We start from the raw sequence: 20,317 nt of genomic DNA, 5'->3' as shown, positions 1-20,317 counted from the left end.
TGTTCTCAGTTCAGTGGCTTGGATATAAGCTAAAAGCGAAGCAGACAGCACATGTTTCTTCACTTGAAAAGCTTCCCCCAGAATCTTCTTTCAGGGACAGCTTGAAAAGACAAATTGTACTGGAGTTTTCCAATCTGTCACAGTAGAGGAAAGCTTCTGAGCTGTAGAGAGATGCCTTCAAATTAAAAATATATCATTTCATCTGAGAATCTATAAACCTTTCTAGTTCAGTTGGGTTTTTTCTCTGTATATCAGAAATACACCATCCAACTCTTATCCAGATACAAACTACCAAAACATCTGTGTCAATCCAAACCAAGTGTTGGAGTTTTGATTTTTTGGTGTATTTTTAATGGTAGTTCTTTCTTCAAAATTTAAATGTCAATGTAGAGCAAAGTGAGTAAGTGTTTTAATGGGAACTCCAGGCTAAAGCTGGAATTCAGGCTCAGTGATCTCACTGAAAAACAAAACAGTACAAGTGAGAAGTTATTGTCCCACATGCGAGGAAAGAGATTTTATGTAAGACCCCACACAACAAGTAGGCTAATGGAAAGCCCTAGCAAACTCTGACTTAAAATATGTGGATTTAACCTGAGGGATTTTCCTTTTTATGAGAAATCTGCATCAGTGCACTAGAAACAGTAGAATCTCATCATGCTCCGACATGATGCACATAAAATTGAAAAAGAACATTGTGTTTTATAGGAACAGATTTTATAGGAACAGATTCCTATAAACACAACTTCCTTGGTGGCTGCTTATTCAGTGCTCATCTACGATCATCTGTGGGATTGTACTTTCATATAGAACTTTATCCTAGCATGATGTCATGGGTCAGAACCTTTACAGTTTGGTAAAGTTCTTAAAAATTATCATTTGCAACTCATTTTCTTCTTGCGATTCTTCTTGTTGGGAACTATGTCAACTGCAGGTTTTATTTTCTTTTCCTCAGGGAAGATTCACATATGTTTTTCAGTTAAGCATTTTGATTAAGTGAATCACTAAGACTTTCTGTGAAGTCAGTCACGATATTCATGTTTTACAAAAGGGGAAGCTGAGGAACAGAGAAGGAAAGTGACTTTTTTGGTGATACTGTAAGTGGCAAGGCTGGGAATAGAAACTTGAGATCTTTACTGCCAGATCCACTCTAGTGGATGAAGACCATTCCCTACTATTCCCTATTTTTCAATAATTTGCTTTTTTAAAGTCATTATCCTTGTGGGTTTGCAGATAATATGGTAAGTGATGTATTAAGTCACCTTTATCAATTTCATGCAATATTATTGCAGAATAGTAAAAGATGATATTCTGGCAGCGTTTTGGATAAAATTAAAAAAAAAAAAGCAGGTCTTAATTCTGACTCTTATAATTTTCAGAAATTAGAAGAGAGTTCAAGAAATAGACACATACATAATTCAAAAAATTATAAAAAATATTCAAAGAAATTGATATATTTCCACCTGAGCTTGCTGACCCCTTACCAGCAGGTTATGTTGAGGAACCCCACAGAGCACCTTCTGTTACTGTTTGGGGTGGGAGGGGAGCTGGGTTGTGCAGAAAAGGTGCACAAAATGAGCTCAGACACTAAATAACAAGTTTCAGCCTAGAGTAACATTTTTATGCCTGAATTATGAGCCTCCTGTAATAGAAACTGTAAGGGAAATTCAAACAGGCTATTAATTGTAGCAGTGCCAATATATTAAGATGAGTAAGATTTTCTAAAGGTATATACTAAGCAATTTCACTTCTTTTCACTTGCTTCATTAGGAGGAAATTCGTTGCAGATGCATTTTCAATAAATGTGTGTGCTGATTTAAGAGCTCCTGTGTTGGAGTCAGTCACCTCTGCCAAGGCTCAGGAAGCACCACATTCCTGATGCCATCAGGGTTATACTGTGCTTACATGATCCCCTCTGCCTTTGACTTTCTATAATCTTCATCTGACCTGTGCTAAATTCATGCTGACTGTTCTCACCCTCAAGGAAATGAAGTAAGATTAAGGTTTCTAAGAGTATGAAGTTCTGAAAATTAATATCATGGTCATGAAGCCTCTTGGCTGTTTCAGCAAATGGTACAAGTCCACTGGTCATGATTTTTTGTTCAGTTGACAAAACTGTTTTGTGGAAAGGCTGAAACTTCTCCTTCGAGAAGGGCAGTTCCAGTTATTCTTGGTCAGTGAAGGTTCCCCTGAAATTCTGCCTGGAATTTCAAACACAAAGGGAGAGAATCACTCCAGCATGATCCATGGCATGGTGGCTCTGTCACACAGCAAGAGGAGAAAGCTGGCTAAAGTCCCTTCCCTGCCTGATTCAGGTCAAGGGATTGAGTGTCAATTAAGATCTTTTGTCATACACTCCCTCCACCTCGTCCAATCTTTTAAAAATATTTACATGCACTAAAACAGTTCTTTGGAAGGACACTGAAAAGAAGGAGATAAGGATTGGCTTCTAATTAAAAAAAAATAAAAAATCTGAGTTGGAGCTCTTTTATCCAGGTCTCATTCTGCAGGAGTGGATTGTGTGAAGTTCACAATATATGTGCATAAATATGTTAGCCACAAATCAAGGTGAAAACCAGACAAGCTTTAACTCAGAAAGGATAACTCTAAGCACATTTACAAAGGACACACAGCAGAGTTCTACACTAAAGTAAGAACTGCATCTACAAAAGCAATCCTTGTCTTTGATAGAAGAGAACAATTTTGTTTCCATAAAGAATCATCAGCATTGGGCTCCTTCTAGCTGTGCATGAGATAATAAGGTTATTTTATTCCATTACTGGTTTTCCTCTGTTCATGCTCCTGTGAACACAAATCTGTTACATCACTGTAGAAGTGATTGCCATTGTGTATCTGGATGCTGGGAACAGGCAACTGAGTGAAATATATGTATCAGTATAAATGGTCTATTTTTCCTGAATATTCATGTTCTCATGGGAAGTATTTCCAAAGACTTCCTTTAAAGGAATGAAGTGTTTGGAAAGCCTGAAGGGACGAAAAAGATCATTTCTTCTGACTAAACATCCCTAAAATGTTAAACATAATTTTCAGAATACACAAAAATATCCGTTACTTCATTTGTCTTGCTCCAAAAAAAACCTGGTTTTCTGCCAACCTCTTCTTTCCTTAGCTTCTCTGAAAAAGATATTTCCATTCCGAGACCACTTGCAAAAAAATTAAGGAATCTAAAAAGAAGTATCAGCTTTATAACAGATGAAATTGGACTATCACAAAGGAGTGAAAATTATGTGAGGCTTTTCCAACACACACAAGTTGAGGCTGTGGCCTGTGAGAGGCAGTGGTGTCTATCAGTACCAGAGCACTGGCATCAGTATAAAGCACCTCTGCTTTATTTCCTCTGCTCTGAAATCATGGAACTTTTTTTTCTTAACTGCTTTTCATTGCAGTTCTCTCTGGAAAAATACCAGTAATTTAAAGGTTAATAGAATGCTGATGTCACTGTAATTAGAGCAGAGGAAAAACATTTCTGTAATTACTGCTAATGCTTTCCTGCTGTTCAGCCAATAAGATATGGCCCCCAAACTGAGATGGAAGGTGGGTGTAGAGATCTGTGTGAGCGAGAACTTGTGACAGGGTGATCAGACTAGTGCAGAAATGATGCCTGAGTCACTGGGAGCATGTTGGAAATTGGTCATTAAGCAACCCACCTGGAAAAAATAGAAGTCAAAATGTCAAGGATGAGGATGTCATAAAAATCCAGTTTATGGCACTGGCTAGCTAAAAAAAAATCAGGACATGGACTTAATCAAAATTCATGTTTTGATTTCACTACATAGCATTACAAGTAATCCCATTAGTGTGGGAGTTTTACATTTTCAAAAATAGCTGTGATGCTGCAGAGCTGCCCATGCCCAGGAGCCTGTGGGAGTGACCCCTGCGACAGAGCTGGCAGTCAGTCACACCCGGATCATTATCCCCAAAGCTGGTTTGTGCTGTGCCTGGCCACTTCCCGTGGAGTGAGTTGGTGCCTTGAGGTGCACAGGGAGGTCTCTGCTCTGCCTCCCGAGGTGGGAAGTGGCATTTCAGAGCTCCTGGGATAGCTGTGAGCAGAGCAGCTCAGCTTGGGAGGTTTTCTGTTCTGCTGATGGGAGACCTCTCAAAATTAAATTTATGGTTGTTCAAATTTCAGTATTGTCAGAAGGCCATAAAAAGAGAATAATTGCTGCATTGTAGTTGTTTCAAGAAATGTCAAGGAATTCATTCCCCTGTTTTCCAACAGAAGTTCAAAACTGCTGGGTTTTTACTAGAAAAACATTTGCCTGCCTGGCACCTGAGACCTGAAGAAAAAAACTCTTTACAAATAAGTCATCATGTGAGTTTTGCTAACTTTAATGGAACTGCATTCGCTCAGTTGCTAATGACATTCTACACTCTGATGGATACTCTGATGAAGACACACTAAGCTCCTTCTCTAACCCTGCTGGCATGGCACTGTGCTCAGGCTAATTAGCTAGTCCCTCAGAGCTGGTCCATCCAGTAGTAGCTCAGGCATCTTGTGTCCTGTACTATTTTACAGTGCAGAAATGCCCTGAAAAGCTCATCAATGAAGAATAAATTTTTGCTATTGCTCTTTGTACTATAACATATTTCCCAGATTCACTTTGGCAGACCTGTCATTAGTCACCTCATAGTTTCCATGTGTCACAGTGGATGTGGATTTTCAAACAAAAAAAAAAGAGTTTGCAAAATAACAGCTACATGTTTCAGTGCAGAGCTGGCAACCCCTGGAGGAGCTTGGAATGAGAGAAGCAGCACATGCAGGTGAAGGTCAGAAACACCAGAGAGGAGTTGGAAAATGTGATAATAGACAGGAGCAGATAACAGGAAGAGTTTCACTGCAAGGGGAACAAGCAGGGCAGATTAAGAGGAAGATAAATAGGCTTTTGAAACTTCAAATCTCCCCCTTTCCAATTTAACATATGAAAGTGAATTATATCTGAATGCTTATGGGGATCTAAAACTGAGAAATAGCCAAGGTTCTTTTCTGACTTCTTTTCAATGTTCCAGCAGCTCAGTTTTCACTTTGAAACACAAGTGGCAAGAAAATGCTCTGGATGGGAGCTGTAAGGTTCTGAAAGGCATGGCCTCCAGAGATGATCATTACAACAGCGAGTGTTCCTTCCTTGTATCATCTCTGCAGTGATCAGGACTCTTGTACAGACTCAGAATGTTGTGCCAAAGTGCCCCTAAGTGATTTTAATGATTTGGAATTGCAAATAAGTTAGAGTTTAGCTGTGCTAAGTCAAATGGAATACTGAACCTGCGTCCTTGAGTCTATATTTCTGTACTACTTTAAAGGAGAATAAACTATCTGGTTTTTACCTGTGCTGTGTATGTAGCCTGCATTAAATTGTGATCATGGTTGAAACTCTGAGAGACCTGAGATCTTCATGGTGCTTTTTCATAGAGTCGAAACTGATTAACGAGAATTAACACCTGAAATCTTAGCATAAATTTATTATCTCTAATTCTTTTCAAGCTGTTTTCACTGAGCATGACATGGAGTATGGATCAAAGAAGTTAGACATTTCAAACAAAACCAGAAATTGGAGGAATGATATCTCTTTTACAGATCCAAGAGTTCTTGACAATTCAGGTAATAACTATATAGGAGAATGAAGGATATCCTTTATATCTTGGATCTTCAGAAAACAGGACTCCTCCCCTTCAGTTAACTGTAATTGCTGTCATTCAATGCAAATATTAAATTAATTGCTTTAATAAAGTGGGACAATCACTATTTAAGAGGTGGTTCATCCCCTCACGTTTAGGTTCAGTTTCCAGCTTTTTCTAGCTGTCTCTTCTGTTTAGACTACATCAGGCTAAATTGAAACTAATCACAGACATGCAGTGTGGCAAATCTGCTTGACCAGAAATTTCTCTTCACTCTTCTGACAGGATTAGATGCTAACACTGCATTAATTCAGCCAGGCTTTCCCTCTGATCAACAGAGTGACTAATGGTCCTGACTGGTGTTTGTCTCAAGGGCAAAGCAGACCATGGCAGCCAGGAGCTGGACCTGGCACGTTGGACAGTCAGCAGGGTTGCACTGATATAAAACTGAGCAAAGCTGTGGTCATGCAGAGATGCTCCTGGAGGGGAGAATTTTCTGAGGACTTGTGGTTTGCTCAGGCTCATGGAAAGGACTTGGCTTCTTCAGGATCCAACCCTTGGACATGGAGAATGCTTATTTGGACTGTAAGAGACAGTTTGCCAGTGAGGTGGAAGTCTTGTTACTGGTGTTAAAGAGCTCTTAGGCCTGTTGGGATCCTTTTTTAACATGTATTCCTTCTCCTCTTCTTACCTCTGCTGTCCTCTCCTCCTTGTTCCCCTTGCTCCCATGACCTGAGACTGCTGAAAACACGGTGATGATACACAGCAAACAGTTCTTTGTCAGGAAAACATGTGCACATATTTTTTCCTCTTCACCAGATATTTAATTTTAGTTTGGTACAGTACGGAAAACAGAGGTATACAGGAGCAATATTGACTGACATAAGCTTCTCAAAGGAAAATCTGATATGGATGTCATGCACATATTGATGGAAACCAGCATTTCATTTTCTCAAATAACTAATGGCATGGAACTCTCAAGGACATTTAAAACAATGAGATAGTTTTGTAGAAAAAAATGGTGTGACTTAATTCACCGAATACCTTTAGAAGCAGTAAGTGCTCATTATTGCTTGTCCTGGTTTTGGCTGGTATAGAGTTCAGTTTTTTCATTGCCCATCCTCTGAATGTGTGAATAATATTTTTACTTCGTTTTTAAATGCCCATACTGCACTATTATTTCAGCAACTTCATGTGCAGTTTTTTTATGGAGGGACAATTTGCCCACAGCAGCTTTGGCACTTTCAAGGTGAGTAAGAATAGTAATAAGGTAATTGTTTTGCTATTGCAATTAAAGGCGAAAATTATTTCTTTTAAATTTGCAAATACTTACAGTAGATACTGCACATAAACTTACAGGTATATAATCACTCCAAGAATCTGCACTAACGTTCAAAGGTCAAAGCATAGCATAAAGGAGGAAAATGAGATGTAATGTACCAGTTTCTGTGATTCCTACTTTGGTAAGACTGCTATCAACGGCTATTATAATAGTATAGTAATGAGGAGAATTGTCAACATAGGAAAAAAGGTTCTGTACCTTTTATTGTAATATGAAATTCATCTTCATAAGCATCTTTACATGCACACTTGCTAAATGCAATAGTCAATCCAGCTGAAATGGTTTTCTCCTTTACCTTTTCCCTTATGTCTAAGCACCTAAGGAAAAATGTGTTTTCATCTGTTTCTGACTTAGCACAATAGTTGCACAATATTTTTCATGACAGAAACTCATAAAGCCCTTAGTAATCTATTTTTAAAAACCCCAAAACCACAACAAACCGGGAATACAACACATAGGAGAGAAAAAAATAGCAAAAAACATGGGATAAAAGCCTTTTAATAGCATTTCTGCTATGAAGTGACGCCTTCTGTGCCTTTAAACTTGCACTGTTTCCCTTGCCAAGTGGCTGCTCTTTTTGCATGTGCTGGCTTTTGCTTCTGTAGATAAAAAAATACTACTGTGGTGGTATTAATAGTGCAGGCAAATGGTTTAATCACAGGAAGGGACAAGAAGTTTTCTTGTAATTGGATAAGAGTATCTTCCCCTGGTTGGAAGTTTAGCTTGTGGCCATTTATAACCTTTCTATTTCCAGATGAAACCTGAATCCTTGTTCTTCATTTGGAGAATGCTGCTTTCTGATAATATTGCCCCATAACTGAGAGGAGGGGTTGAGTGTTGAATGTGTAATTACAGGTCAATATTAGGCCTCTAAATTTCTCAGGGAAACATTCATTTCTGTCAAATTCTTTGCTGGAAATACTGAGTATGCAGCTCTGCAGATCCCTGACATGACCTAGCTGGCTAACAGATCCACAGACCACACTTCAGGAACCACTACCCAAAACCAAAGAACGATATGAAAGGCAAACAGAAGTAGGAATTTCTATGACAGCTGTGTTATGTTGTTCAGTACTGTAGTATCATGCTGTTTCTTGATCCCAGTTTGAGAGAATTTTCGTATCTGTAAAACAGTAGTAGAAATGTCAAGTACAGCCACTGCACTTGGAAGAGCTGTTTTACTCCACAGTGTGACTGTTACACTGAGGAAAAAAAAAGGTGAAGAGCCATTTCATATTTCTCTAGGCACCATTGGTATTTGTTTCCACACTTTCCACTACAGAAAAATGGTTCTTTCCTAGTATACATGGGCTTGTATCTGACTATTACAAAATATTTTTTGAATTTATGTTCCTAGTGTGCTTATTTATTATATGGCAAAGGTTCAGTCTATGTCATGAAATTGCAGCCTCTTTGTCTCCTCAGTTTAGTGCAGCTAAGAAGGGGCAATTCGACTGAGAAAATAAACGTGTTTCATATGAAACTGCAGCAGCTTAAAATGCCCTCTGTTCACAGCTAATAAGTTTTAGTTTAGGAAGATTGTATTAGGTGCACGGCATGAGCCTATATCATACTGAAGTGTCCTTGTTTGTACAGTTAGCTGTTGTGTAAATATTCTTCAGTTTCAAAATGGAGATGAGTATAACCTGTGATCAAATCCTGTTAAATGGCTTCATGTTGTTATTTAAGGCACGAGGACTATAACTGGTCACAGATCTTGGGGTTTGCAGTGTATTATCTGTATTTTGCCTGTGGCACACTATGAAGTGAGAGAGCTTATTGCAGGACCTAAGTGTGGTACACATGAAACTTGTCTGGTCCTTAATTTTAGTAGCAATGCTGTCATTACTTTTCCTATGCAAAGTTGTACTCTTTCAGCCAAATGAGTTTTAACTTGCATTGAACTGTTTCTCGGGAACAGATTTGCTTTAACCATCACTTTCATTCTCTACTTGTGTGTGTTGGGCTGTGGTTTTTTTTCAATGGCACCTGGCTACCTCTCTCACTAGGTATTAAACCTTTTTCTCTTGAAAACAGATGTCTGAGAAGGCCTTCTGTGAGCTACCAGAGCTTGCTTTCAAAACTCAATGAGTTCCCAGTCGTATGAGCCTTCTGCAAGATTAATTTAAGTCAATAGAGGATTTAGAAGTGAAAGGGAAGAAAAATCAGGTCAGCAAGAAATATGAATAGACTGATTAAATCAGTGGGAAATGCTGTGGTAAAAGACAGAGGATTCCAATTCCATTTATTATAAACTGGGAGCCTGAGATGCTTAATACTAAGGAAGGAGAGTATTGCTTGAGAATTGGATTGAATTGGCAGAGAATTCTCCTTCCAATAGAATGATTGAATATGTAATATAATTTGGTACAAGTGCTCAGTCTCTCTGCTTTTTAACAGGAGGACTGTGAACATAACTCCTGAGGAACAAATCAGTGGTGTTTCCTTCCACCAAAGGAATGAAGTATCTAAGAATGCATTTGATACTGTGTGGTTTTCTGCTTTCTGTTTTAAAACAGTGGTGACAAAAGCTGTGTGGACTTAGCTCATCATGTCCTATTCAGAAAGGCAAGATGAAGTCCTGATCCAATGATCAGTTCCAGAGTCCTTATTACTGGTTGCACACAGCTATCAATATATTCCAGAGGACGGTTTGCTGTCCTTCAAGTCCTAGCTTTTACTGTAGTAAAAACATTCCCCACTGCACTGGAAATGGATACAGGCAGAAAGGAGTGTGACTTGGATACTCTAAGAAGAGTTAAATTTGAAACAAAAATCATGGCTTCCCTTAAAACCTATTTATAAGAGACGTATCCAGTGTTGCTAAAATGTGCTGCTGTGTGTGTTTTGGATCATGCGAGGCAGATGTTCCCTGGGGTTTTGTCATCTCCAAATGAGATAAATATTTTAGGCCTGTGATTGACTTGTTACAGACATGCAAAAAATCACAAAGACAACAGAACCCCAAACTTCATTGGGGAATCCAGTCACTTCTTCTGTATAAATATTCAATGGTAGGAGATGAGACAGAATTTCTCACTGTGGCATTATGCATGCACCCAGCATGATGGCATTTTAATTCTCTTCTTAGATGGTACAGTGCTGTCACCCCACAGAAACTAGAAATGAAAAAGTCTTTGCCAGTCTGCACATTCCCCATGCTACATGGAAGAAAAGCTATCTGAAATAACTGAGGGCTCAGGGGCGGCAGAGAATGTCTGGATTACAGTTTGATGAGAGAGGTACACATACCCCAAAGATCTGACTGTTATCATTGCCATCTGACACTTCAGAGTGCTGCTCAGCAGAGTGTGAATTGATGACATGCTGTTTACTTCTCCTTATGCTAACTCCCTGGGTGGGCATGCCTTGTGTGTATATATATATATATATATATATATATATATATATATATATCTCTCCACATGTAAAAGTGGATTCTGCTATCATCATTACCTGGAAGTGAATGTAGAGCCATCAGAGATTCAGATATTTGTAGCCCAGGTCTGTGTTCTTTATGTGGAGAGATCCTCCCTAAGCAAGTTAAAGTCACTGATTATAAGTTCCCACAGGGAGATTTCATGAAGTTAAATAAACTGCAGTAAACTGTGTCAAGTTTCCCGTTTGTCCCTCAGTAGGTGAGCTCTAAGCATCTTCACCGTGTTTTCTAACAGCCTTCCCAAATCCTTCATGAGTCCAATTTCCTGATGTCAGAGCAGGACTGGGATCTGCAACCACATCAAAGTTAACTTGTGGGATTTTGCTTTGCTTTTCATAGTTATGGATGCTAAGCTTCAATAATGTGCTTAGTGCTGTAAGAGGCAGCACAAATGACACTTGGTGGCCCAAGGAGTGCGCAGTGTAACGACAGACAGACAGTGCAAACCGTGCTGGGAGACCTGGGGAATGTACTTCTGAGAGAAATGTTACTTTTTGAAATAATGGTTGGGTGCCTGACAACATTTCCATTAGCACTGGTGAGTATTCATGGCTTCAAGAATGATGAGAGTTTAGGGAAGGGATTTGGCTTCAGCAGATTTTATTCTGCCACATGCAGAGGGATCAGATCAGTCGACCATTGATGCTATAGTCATATACATTCCTTCCCTCCTTTTTTTTTTCCCATGTGGTGTCTGAGCCTGTTTTTTTATCTGTGCCCCTTCCATTCTGCACACTGACTAACAGGCTGCTCACAAATGCAGAGGAGTTTACGTCCTGCCAAATGTGTAATTACTGCAGTACTGCAGGCACTTCACTGCATACTAAGGAATTTCTCTGGCCTTACATTGATGTCAGATACTGCTGTACCGAAAAAATCATCTCCAAGAAAATAAGCTTCTTTAGTCTATGATTTTTTGTAAGTCCTTCAAAGTAAAATTGATATATTTGGGCTCTTACTTCATTTTTCTTGGTTATGTGGATATGTGTAGGATTAAATCTTCTTTCTCTATTAGTGATTTTCTCTCTTCTAGTTAAATAAGGGTATTTACTGAAGAGACAATTCTATTAGTAGCAGAAAGTGTCTGAAGACAAAAAGTGAGAAACTTTCAAGCATGCTAACAATGCAAATTGCTTAGCTGTTTTGGGGCTGATTTTAGAACAGAATACACATGAGGAAATAATTTGTCATATGCTTAACTTGTATTTGGAATAGATTAATGAGCATGGTATCTAAAATCTGGGTCATGCACTAAAAGTGAAAAAAAACTGACACACAGCCCAAGTGAAGTCACTGGAATTCTCACATTAGAAACTGGAATAGGCCTTAAGAGAAAACAAGAGGATCTTTAGGGTAAAGCTGATGAATATGACACACTTCCCTTTGCTCTAATTCTTTTGCCCTGCTTGAACTTTTGTTCCAGGTACAGATACTAGGCTTGCCTGTATTTTAGCCTTCTGATTCTAGAAGCAGCTGAAAGCTCATTGTTTCCCATTGCAGATGTGTGAGAAATCAGTTCTCAGCACACAGTTACTGTGATTATTCTAAAGCAATTGGATCTCCTGCTTGGAGTAGTGATGCAGTCTTCTTCTAAGCCTGACAGGACTCATCCAGTCCAGGCTCTAACAAAGGAATGTATTGTTGTGTAAGTGGCAAATTAGTAGATCCATAGCTTTACTCAGATGGCAGCAATTACTATAGTCATGATTTGTCATGATTCGTTTGTGAATATTAATTATCAGCTTCTCAATCTATTTCCTCTGAAATGGGCACTAACCACTGATCATGACCAATTTCTGATGGACTGGTTTGGGTCACCACTTTTTCTTGTGTTACTGCCATTGCCTTGGGCCTCACCTGCACTGGGTGGCTTCAACGAGAACACTCTTGCTCTTTCGCAAGAGCTTCTGTAACTCATCTGTTCCTGGTTCAGAGTCCTCACAGAGACTGGTTTTACCTGCAGATGTTGTGCAGTGTTGTAAATGAGTGTTTTGTTGTCTCCTCTACAATGGTTGAGTGGGAGTTCATTTACAATGCACTGCGGGATGCCTCCCTGGGATTGTGAAATCCTTAACATCAACGCACTTGGTCCTCTGCACCCCATCAAACTTTGTTTCACTAACTTGGTGATTGCTTTAAACTTGTGTATTGGCTTCTCTTTAAAAGAAAAAAGCAGTGTCTGTGCAGTTGTCTTTTTGTTTCATACGCTAAACTACATTTTCTTGTGATTTTTGACTTGCTTTTAAGCAGAAATGGCAATTCCTGGTAGGCTATGTTTCTCCTTAGCTCTAGAAGCAGCGAATTGAATTTAATTCGAGGTGAGTGTGATCTGGTGATGTGACAGACAGGCTCTGCCCAGCACCACTGACAGCACAACATCCCCAGCTCTGAAAGGGGAAGGGCAGCAGGACAGGGCAGCCTTTTTCACCAACATCCACACGCCTCAGCTTGTTGCATTTCACCTCCTGGTGCCTGTGAGTGCCTCAGCAGAGTTTGCAGGTGGGGACTTGTCAGAGTGAGCAGCTCTCCCTGCACTCAGGCAGCACCGGTTGCTCTGCAGATTTTCCGTGAGTTTCACACCTCTGGACTCCCAGCACCAGCAGCCCCTTTGTCAGCAGAGAGCAGAGAGAGCATAACAATACAATGTGGGAACAGAGCTGGTAACTCAGCTGTACAGAAATGAATCACCAAGTTCAGCCCCTGGCAGGGGCTGAGGGGGCTGATAAGGTGACATCCTCAGCTGGGGCAAATGTGCCTCATTTCACTGCATCTCAGCTGCTCTCCAGAGTGAGGCACATCCAGATTCTTGTGACTGCACTGCTGATTCATTATGAGAATTCTGTGGGTTATGTGGAAAGGGGAAGTGCAAGGCTGTCAGAAGAAAAGGATGAATCTTCATTTTTGGAAAGGGACAGGGAGGATGGGTTTTGAGATGTGGTAAGAAGTGTTAGAAAATAGAAGGAAAAAATATTGTTGTGACAATGTATCTTCACTGCTCTCCATTTGTGAGCTTTTATTTGAGAAGAAATTGAGAGATGGGATTTGCAAAGTGGCTTATATATAGGTTGTGGTTTTACTAAATACGTGCTATTGTTGACCAAGCTTTCTTATTTCGTCTGAAAATATAAACAAGTTTCAATCTGTAACAAGCCATATTCAGCATGAGATCAGATCACTGCAGCTGCTACAACTTTGCCATGTATATCCACAGAGTCAAGAGCTAGTGCTTTTAAAAAAGCATATTTTGTGGTTTTCTTTCATCTTGAAAATCAACAGGATAATAAAGATAGCAAGCATTTTTCTAAAATAATTGTTAAATTCTAAATGTCACAGAGGCAGTTAGGCATTCCCTAATTAGCTAGAGAAACACATACATCTTTATGCATTGACTCTTTAAAGTGTTTTATTACAGTCTGACAGTCGTTTTGGGATACTGAGTAAAGGTGTTTACACCCTCAGCCTTCATGGCCACACCAAAGCAGGAACCAGCAGGAGGTTAAAGAGTGTTGCAAGTGAAGGCAAGTAGTTTACAGCTGGGTTGTTGCTGTGATCATTTTATTTTCCTTAATTCAGAGACCATAAAATGGTACAGCAGATTAAATATTTGATGTGTATAAAATATTAAATTGGACGCTGCAGTGTGGGTCAGTCTGAAACATATGTACAAAAAAAGGCATGGTTGGATGTGGCAGTAATAATTTCTTCTTCTCTGACTCTGGTGATCCTTACAAACTTTCCTAGACATTTTGTGGGAGAGAAAAGAGCTCTGTTTATGTAAAACCTCTAGAATCATGTCTCAGAGCTTCCCAGATCACCTCGAGTTGTGGTGGATAATGGGCTATTATCTTCTCCTCTCCCTTGTCTTTGACTTGCAGCTTCTGCCTGTTCCCAGAGAAAACACCAACCTCACAGTCTCAGTTTGCTTTTTACTCCAGCCCAGTGTGGCTGCAGTGGAGCAAAGTGGTCAGTGCAAGTTGTTATCTGTGTCTGCATTGTTCTGACCAGCTGACCTTAGAGGAGATCCAAACAACCCAGTAAAGCTTCCAGCACGTCCCTCATAGTTTAAGGAATCACATTTGCATGATTCACAGGCTACCACCATTCTCTATGGTTTCCAGCAACAAGTAGGTAGAACTGTTAGTGTGGCTGCTATTCTATTACATATCCTGCTGGGCAGCTGCTCCCTGAAATTTTTGGAGGCTGTGCAGATGGAATCAGAGAAGTTGGAACAGCTCCTGTGCCCAGAGGAGCAGCCAAACTTTTGATGTCCAAAACCTCTCTGTCCCCACCATTAAATTTCTACAGTTGTTTCCAGAATCTCAAATTGAATACTCAGGCTCTCTGCTTCATAGCTGTCTCCACTGAAAATCCAGTTGATGCTGGAAAGTGCATGTGCCCATGTGCTATATACCTGAAAGAAATGTGTCCATAAAGAAGAGAGTTGCAAGATCTGCCCTTTGAAAAGAATTATCAGGAGAAACAAAGGATGCTGATTTTACAGCATTAAGAGGTCCTGCTGAATGGAGGGAAAGCAGCATGGCTTGAACCTGTGAAAAGCTGGAAAGTTTACAAAGGGTTGATCCCACAGCTCCTAGCGGCAGCAGCTGTGCTGTGACACACAGACTGATGTACCAGTTGTCTGATCCATAGGTTTTACTTCTAGGACTATTATTTCTTGGCAGCCAACCTAACGTAATTACGTGTGTTTTCCTGCAACAAGCAAACACTTCATGTGGCTGAGGAAACAGCTGCACTACACTGAAGAGCTCATTTGCATAAATATGAAAGTATAGTCACAGAATTGCAAAATTACATATTGTGTAGGGTTACGTGTTAATGTCAAGGATTATAAATACCAATAGGGATTATAAATACCTATAATGCCCTCTTATTTAAAAGGAATTAATATTTAGCCATTTTGAACGTTGAAAGACAGCTTGTCATCTGACTATTTAAAAGTGGGGGACTATTTAGTCTAAAAATAGCTTTGAATGTGACTCTGAACTGGAGGTCTTTGCATCTTTCCTTATTTTCTGGTTTGAGCTGCTCTTCAGAGATGGAGAGGCAGGGGGACACCTTCAAAAAGGATTGCCAAGCCAGATAAAATTTGCTTCATTTCTTTCAAACTTAAACTAGGCTTCTTGTTTGAAAATTTGTAGACAAGTTGCTAAATGAATCTTCTGGTAGGTAAAACTTCTTATATATGAACCTTGTAACACAGGAACTAAACTCCAGGCTGCAGATAACATGACATGGGGTACTCACTGAGGCATAACAGGAAGGGTTTCCAGAAAACACCTAGTGTCAGCACAAGTGTTTGTGCAAATGTGTATCTGAAAAAAACAGATTTGGTGGAGTGAAACTTAAAAGGCTTGTTTCAGTCCCTCACCTGCTTTGCTTTGTGACCACACAAGTGCTCATGCCGTACAAAAAAGATGTAAAACCAGAAAAGGAAAGCTAAAAATGTGGAGGATATGGACACAGCACCAGCCTATACTGCCCTGAATAATATGTGCAATTACAGCATCACACTGGGACAGCCGAGTTCCTGCTCTGTGCAGGGGCACCTTGGCAGGGATTCCTCAGTCAGAGGGTGCAGCTTAAGTGGTGTTTAGCCCAGTGCTTTAAGAGTCTTGGCACCCATTCTGTGTCCCCATAAGGCAGGGAGGCTGCAAACTGCACACACTTCTGCAGTGGGGACAGAAACCCTTGAGAAAGGAGCTCCATGGGCTGCTGGGTTCATCTCAGCCCTCTCTGCCTCTGGCCCAGAGCCCCTGTTCTCACAGCACAGTCAGCACACTGCAGTGCTGACACAGTGAAATCCAACCAAAGCTCTTGGTGCTGGCCCAGAGTGATGTGTTGTTTTGATTCCTTGGGTGGTTTTATGCAGATTTGATTGACGTGGTTGGTTTCAGCTGATAGGTTCAGTTGTGAAATTTGTTCAGCTTTTAATGAAGTAAGAGCAGAAAAATCCTGCAAGTGTCATGACAGCATGATGACATGAGCTCTAACTCATCTTCTCATGATATTTCAAAATATGTTGCCACATTTTTCCTCCAGCTGTTTATTCTGCCCGTCTGCTGGATGCTGCATTTCTTGCTGGCAATAGAAAATCCAGTCTCAGTGCCCAGAGGGTCATGAGTTTGTTCTGAGTTGGTTTTTGCTCACAGTTTTAACTTTGAGACTTGGCACTAAAGCAGCTCAAGAGCATGAACATGGACTGTGGAATGACACTGCATTTCTGAGAGCCTGCTGCTCTCCAAGAGGAAGTCCTACTTGGTTTCATCCTTTTCCTTCCACCAGGCTTTGTGAACAGATGAAACATTAGCCAGAAGGGAAATTAACATTGTTTTGGCCAAAGCAGTGTGGGTTCAGTGGCTTGAGGGCACAGTGAGAAGCAGAAGGAGGAAGAGGGAGGGTACCAGCCCTGCTGTGGTCAGGATATCCAATTAGCCTATTTGGACTACCAGTTCCACAACACAGCCCCACTGTCACCTCCAGCAAGAAGATGGTAACCCAAATCCAGAGGGTGGAGGTGTCTAAAGCCCTCAGGGTCATCTTTAGCTTTTCTGACAGCAGATTGTTGTACCTATTGAATGATTGGTTTGCATCAGCACTTTGGAGAAGATAAACTATTAACTATGTAGCTAATACATCCTTGATACCTTCGGAAGAAGGGATTGGACTGTTAACAAAAATTTGGTGAAAATTGAAAAAACTCCTTGACACCAATGTGGTATTAAGAAACAGGCATTCTTTATTTGTTCATGAGGCGATATCTCCTCCAAAATATCACAGAAATCTTCATAGAATGCCTGTCTTCTCTAATATCCTTCTCTGAGCACAGAAATCAGTTGGAAGAACATAACAGAGGTGAAAGAGTGCATGGGTTGGGGGCAGCAGGAACTTTTTAAACTGGTTTTGCCATTAAGAAAGGGTAAGGGTGAACATCCACATCAGCTTGCACTCATCAGCTCTTGGCCATGCCCTACCACCCATATATTCCTTACTTCTTTCATCATCAGTGATGCACAGGAAGCTGATTCATCTAAAATTTCCTGTGGCCAAAAAAAAAAAAGAGCTTAAGGTGTGATGGAGATGCTCCCTTATTAGCATGCAAGCATGTGATGAGCAAACATTTCCTCAAAACACTGCTGATACCTCTGAGACAACAGCAGTCAGATGAGACAATCCATGGGGCTTTTGACTATTTTTGGGCCCAAACTGACTGTTTCTCACCACGTGGTTTAGAATAGCAAGTTACTGGGATAATTTGGAAAACTGCAAAGCCTCCAGGTTTGGTTCTGTGCTGAAGCAGATACTGGAACTAGTAGGTATTTATAATAAGCTAAAAAGAGCTGTTGTAGGAAAATAAGAGACTAGTGAAAAGATGTGGAATTAAAGAAGAGAAGAGGTGATAAATGTGAGAAATGTGAGTTGGAATCACATGTATGGAAAATATATGAAATAGCACTACTTAGCACAATGCCAGTAAGTTAGTGTAGACAAATCAAACGTACATCTAATGAGGAAAGATGAATGAAGTAGTAGCAATTTTCTTGTTGCTCAAAAAGGGGAGCAGAAATCTGTATCAATATGTCTCCTGGGTACTCTTACAGCTCTTACAAGCTGCAGGAAAGTGTATCCAGCTTCAGAAGGGGATGTTTGTGCTTTTCAGGCAATCTTGCTGAGACGAATAAACAAATAGGGCTGGGAAATGGTCGTTTTTGAATTTAAACAGGTGTATTACTCAGTATGGGAAGACTGTCTGAGAACTGATGGAGCCCTGTGGACTTGCTATAAAGACTGGATGTTGAAAGAATGATAACACATGTGAGAACTGAAGCTGAAAAGGCATGTCAGTTAAAAGTGAGGCTGGGAATGCAACAGGACCCTGTCTTGTTCTCCAAGTTGTTTGAAATTCTCAGGCATAAGCCTCTTAACACTTGCTGGAAGAAGACATGCTAAAGATTACCAGCCTGAAGGTATTAGGGTATGCAAGGCATTAGGAATGGTAATTGCCGTGACCTCATACATAAATAATCATTTAATAACACAGCTGACTTCTGGAGACTTAACAGGGTGCTGTCAGTGTAGAAAACACAAAAAGGAAATTTCTTGAAGCAGGAAATGCCTTCAGTCTAAGAACTATAAAGGAAAGAAGCTTTGAAAAACAAGAAAGGGAGCATTATCGTGTTCTGTGAAAAGGCAGTGAAGCTAGCAAGAGATGCTGCACAAGAACCTGTCGGCAGGTTTTCAGACTTTGCAATGTGAAATGCTAATGATAAGCTCCTAAACAGAGCAGGCCAGGGCTGGATGATACTGCAAAATATCAGCTCCCACTAGACCAGTACATTTTTGATACCTTTTTGCATCAGCTGCTTCCCAGTTAGCTGAAATATGAACATAAAGTCTAATTTTACGTGCATTTGTGTTCGAAAAGTAGGACTTTATCCATACAATTACTTAAAATGTCTGGTTTGTTATCTTGTTTATTACTCTCTTGTCTGAAATCTCATCAATTTTATAGTTAGTGTCAGCTCTGGCAGTGTTTCCAGAGCCAAATAAACTGCACAATAACTTTATGGTGTAAGATGTGTAGTAACTTGTAATTCATAGTGCTGTTTGACAATAATTATTTATAACTTTAGCATTTGCAACTTGGTAGCCTGTTTTTACAGTACTGTGAAAAATGTTCTCAAATAAACATTTCTGTAACTAAGCGATCTTAACGAATTTACATCGTATATGTTAAGTGCATTTAATTTTTAATTTAAATGTAACTCCAGTTGGAATACCTCTGAAATCATTAATGGAAAGTCAAGGAAAAGTCATGAATGCTGTTAATTGTGAGTAGGAGACTATTTTTAGCCTCTGTTCCCCATGATCACAGAAGACTTGTTCTTAAAAAAATTTGGTTTTGAGAATGAGTCCTAGATCTGTGCTGCAGGTTTCTATGGGCAGAGATAAATTTAAAGGGACAGGCCATATCCAGTTAAGACAACAATTTAATTAAAACCTTTAATAGTTAATTGCAATGTGTAGATTTTGCTTTTTAGTATATAAATTTTCTCAGTTACATAGGAAGATTTAAACCATGAACTATTGATTATTACAGACATTTACATGCCTCCTCTAAAGTTTTCTGTCTTTTCTGACCCAGCATTTAAGAAGCATCCTTCTGAGGGCAGTACTTAGCTAGAAATGAATTATCCAAAACTGTGGGTTAGTTTGTGGGGAGAATTGCTTTTGTTACTTAAACAAAAGACAAGGTTTGTATAAACTCATTCTCACACTATCCTGGGAGGAGTTGTAATTAAATTTAGTTAGATAAAGGATTATGAAATCTGGGCCAAATCTAGTGATAATAATTTCAGAATTTGTTTCCATAAATTCTTAACTGAGAAGCCACCAGGAGGGTTGGTGGCTCTGCTGTTTAAATCATTTTGTTTCAGAATTTGAGCCATTCATGTCTGTTGAACATGAATCCCCTGAGTTTCCTTACAGGACAATAAGGGTTTTGAGGAGCTTACATCACACCGTAGGAGTATTTTTTATTTTTTTCTAAGGACACGATTTTGTGTGTTGAAATGTAACTTCTTTATAGTTCCCATTGTTCACTGAATTTTCCAATTACTGTCCACATCAGCTGAAGCCTGTGAGAATTCCCCGTGAATTACAATGTCGTGTCGAACTGCAGCAGTTATGGAGGTGCTGTGTCAGAAGATATGAAGCACTTTCCCCAAGTATACATCAGCAATTGCGTTTATTTTAAAACTTGAAAGAGAAGTTGAAATTGAGGTTTTCGTACAGCTTTTTTCTAATTTGTGTTTTTCAATCTCCTCTCTTTTTGCCTGAGGATCGATAATATGTATTGTGCCCAGAGGGAACATTTTTTTGTTACA

The 20,317-nt window shown here is 39.8% G+C and overlaps 1 long non-coding RNA gene across 2 annotated transcripts in view; it reads left to right on the top strand.

Moving 5' to 3' along the window:
* The window catches only part of LOC146434921 (uncharacterized), a 90,951-nt gene that overhangs the window by 11,676 nt on the left and 58,958 nt on the right, over window positions 1–20,317 (top strand). The window contains exon 3 of one of the 2 annotated variants that reach the window (XR_014853310.1): window positions 10,648–11,028. The exons of the other annotated variant lie outside the window; for it this stretch is intronic. This is a non-coding gene — a long non-coding RNA (uncharacterized LOC146434921). Of the gene's footprint in view, window positions 1–10,647; window positions 11,029–20,317 lie in introns of those variants that run through there. 2 annotated transcript variants of the gene reach the window in all.

Source organism: Lichenostomus cassidix, chromosome 7 (assembly GCF_008360975.1).
Source record: "Lichenostomus cassidix isolate B80296 chromosome 7, HeHo_3.0, whole genome shotgun sequence".
Taxonomy (NCBI): domain Eukaryota; kingdom Metazoa; phylum Chordata; class Aves; order Passeriformes; family Meliphagidae; genus Lichenostomus; species Lichenostomus cassidix.
The sequence above is the reverse complement of the archived record's forward strand: the minus strand, read 5'-3'. Positions and strand labels throughout refer to the sequence as shown.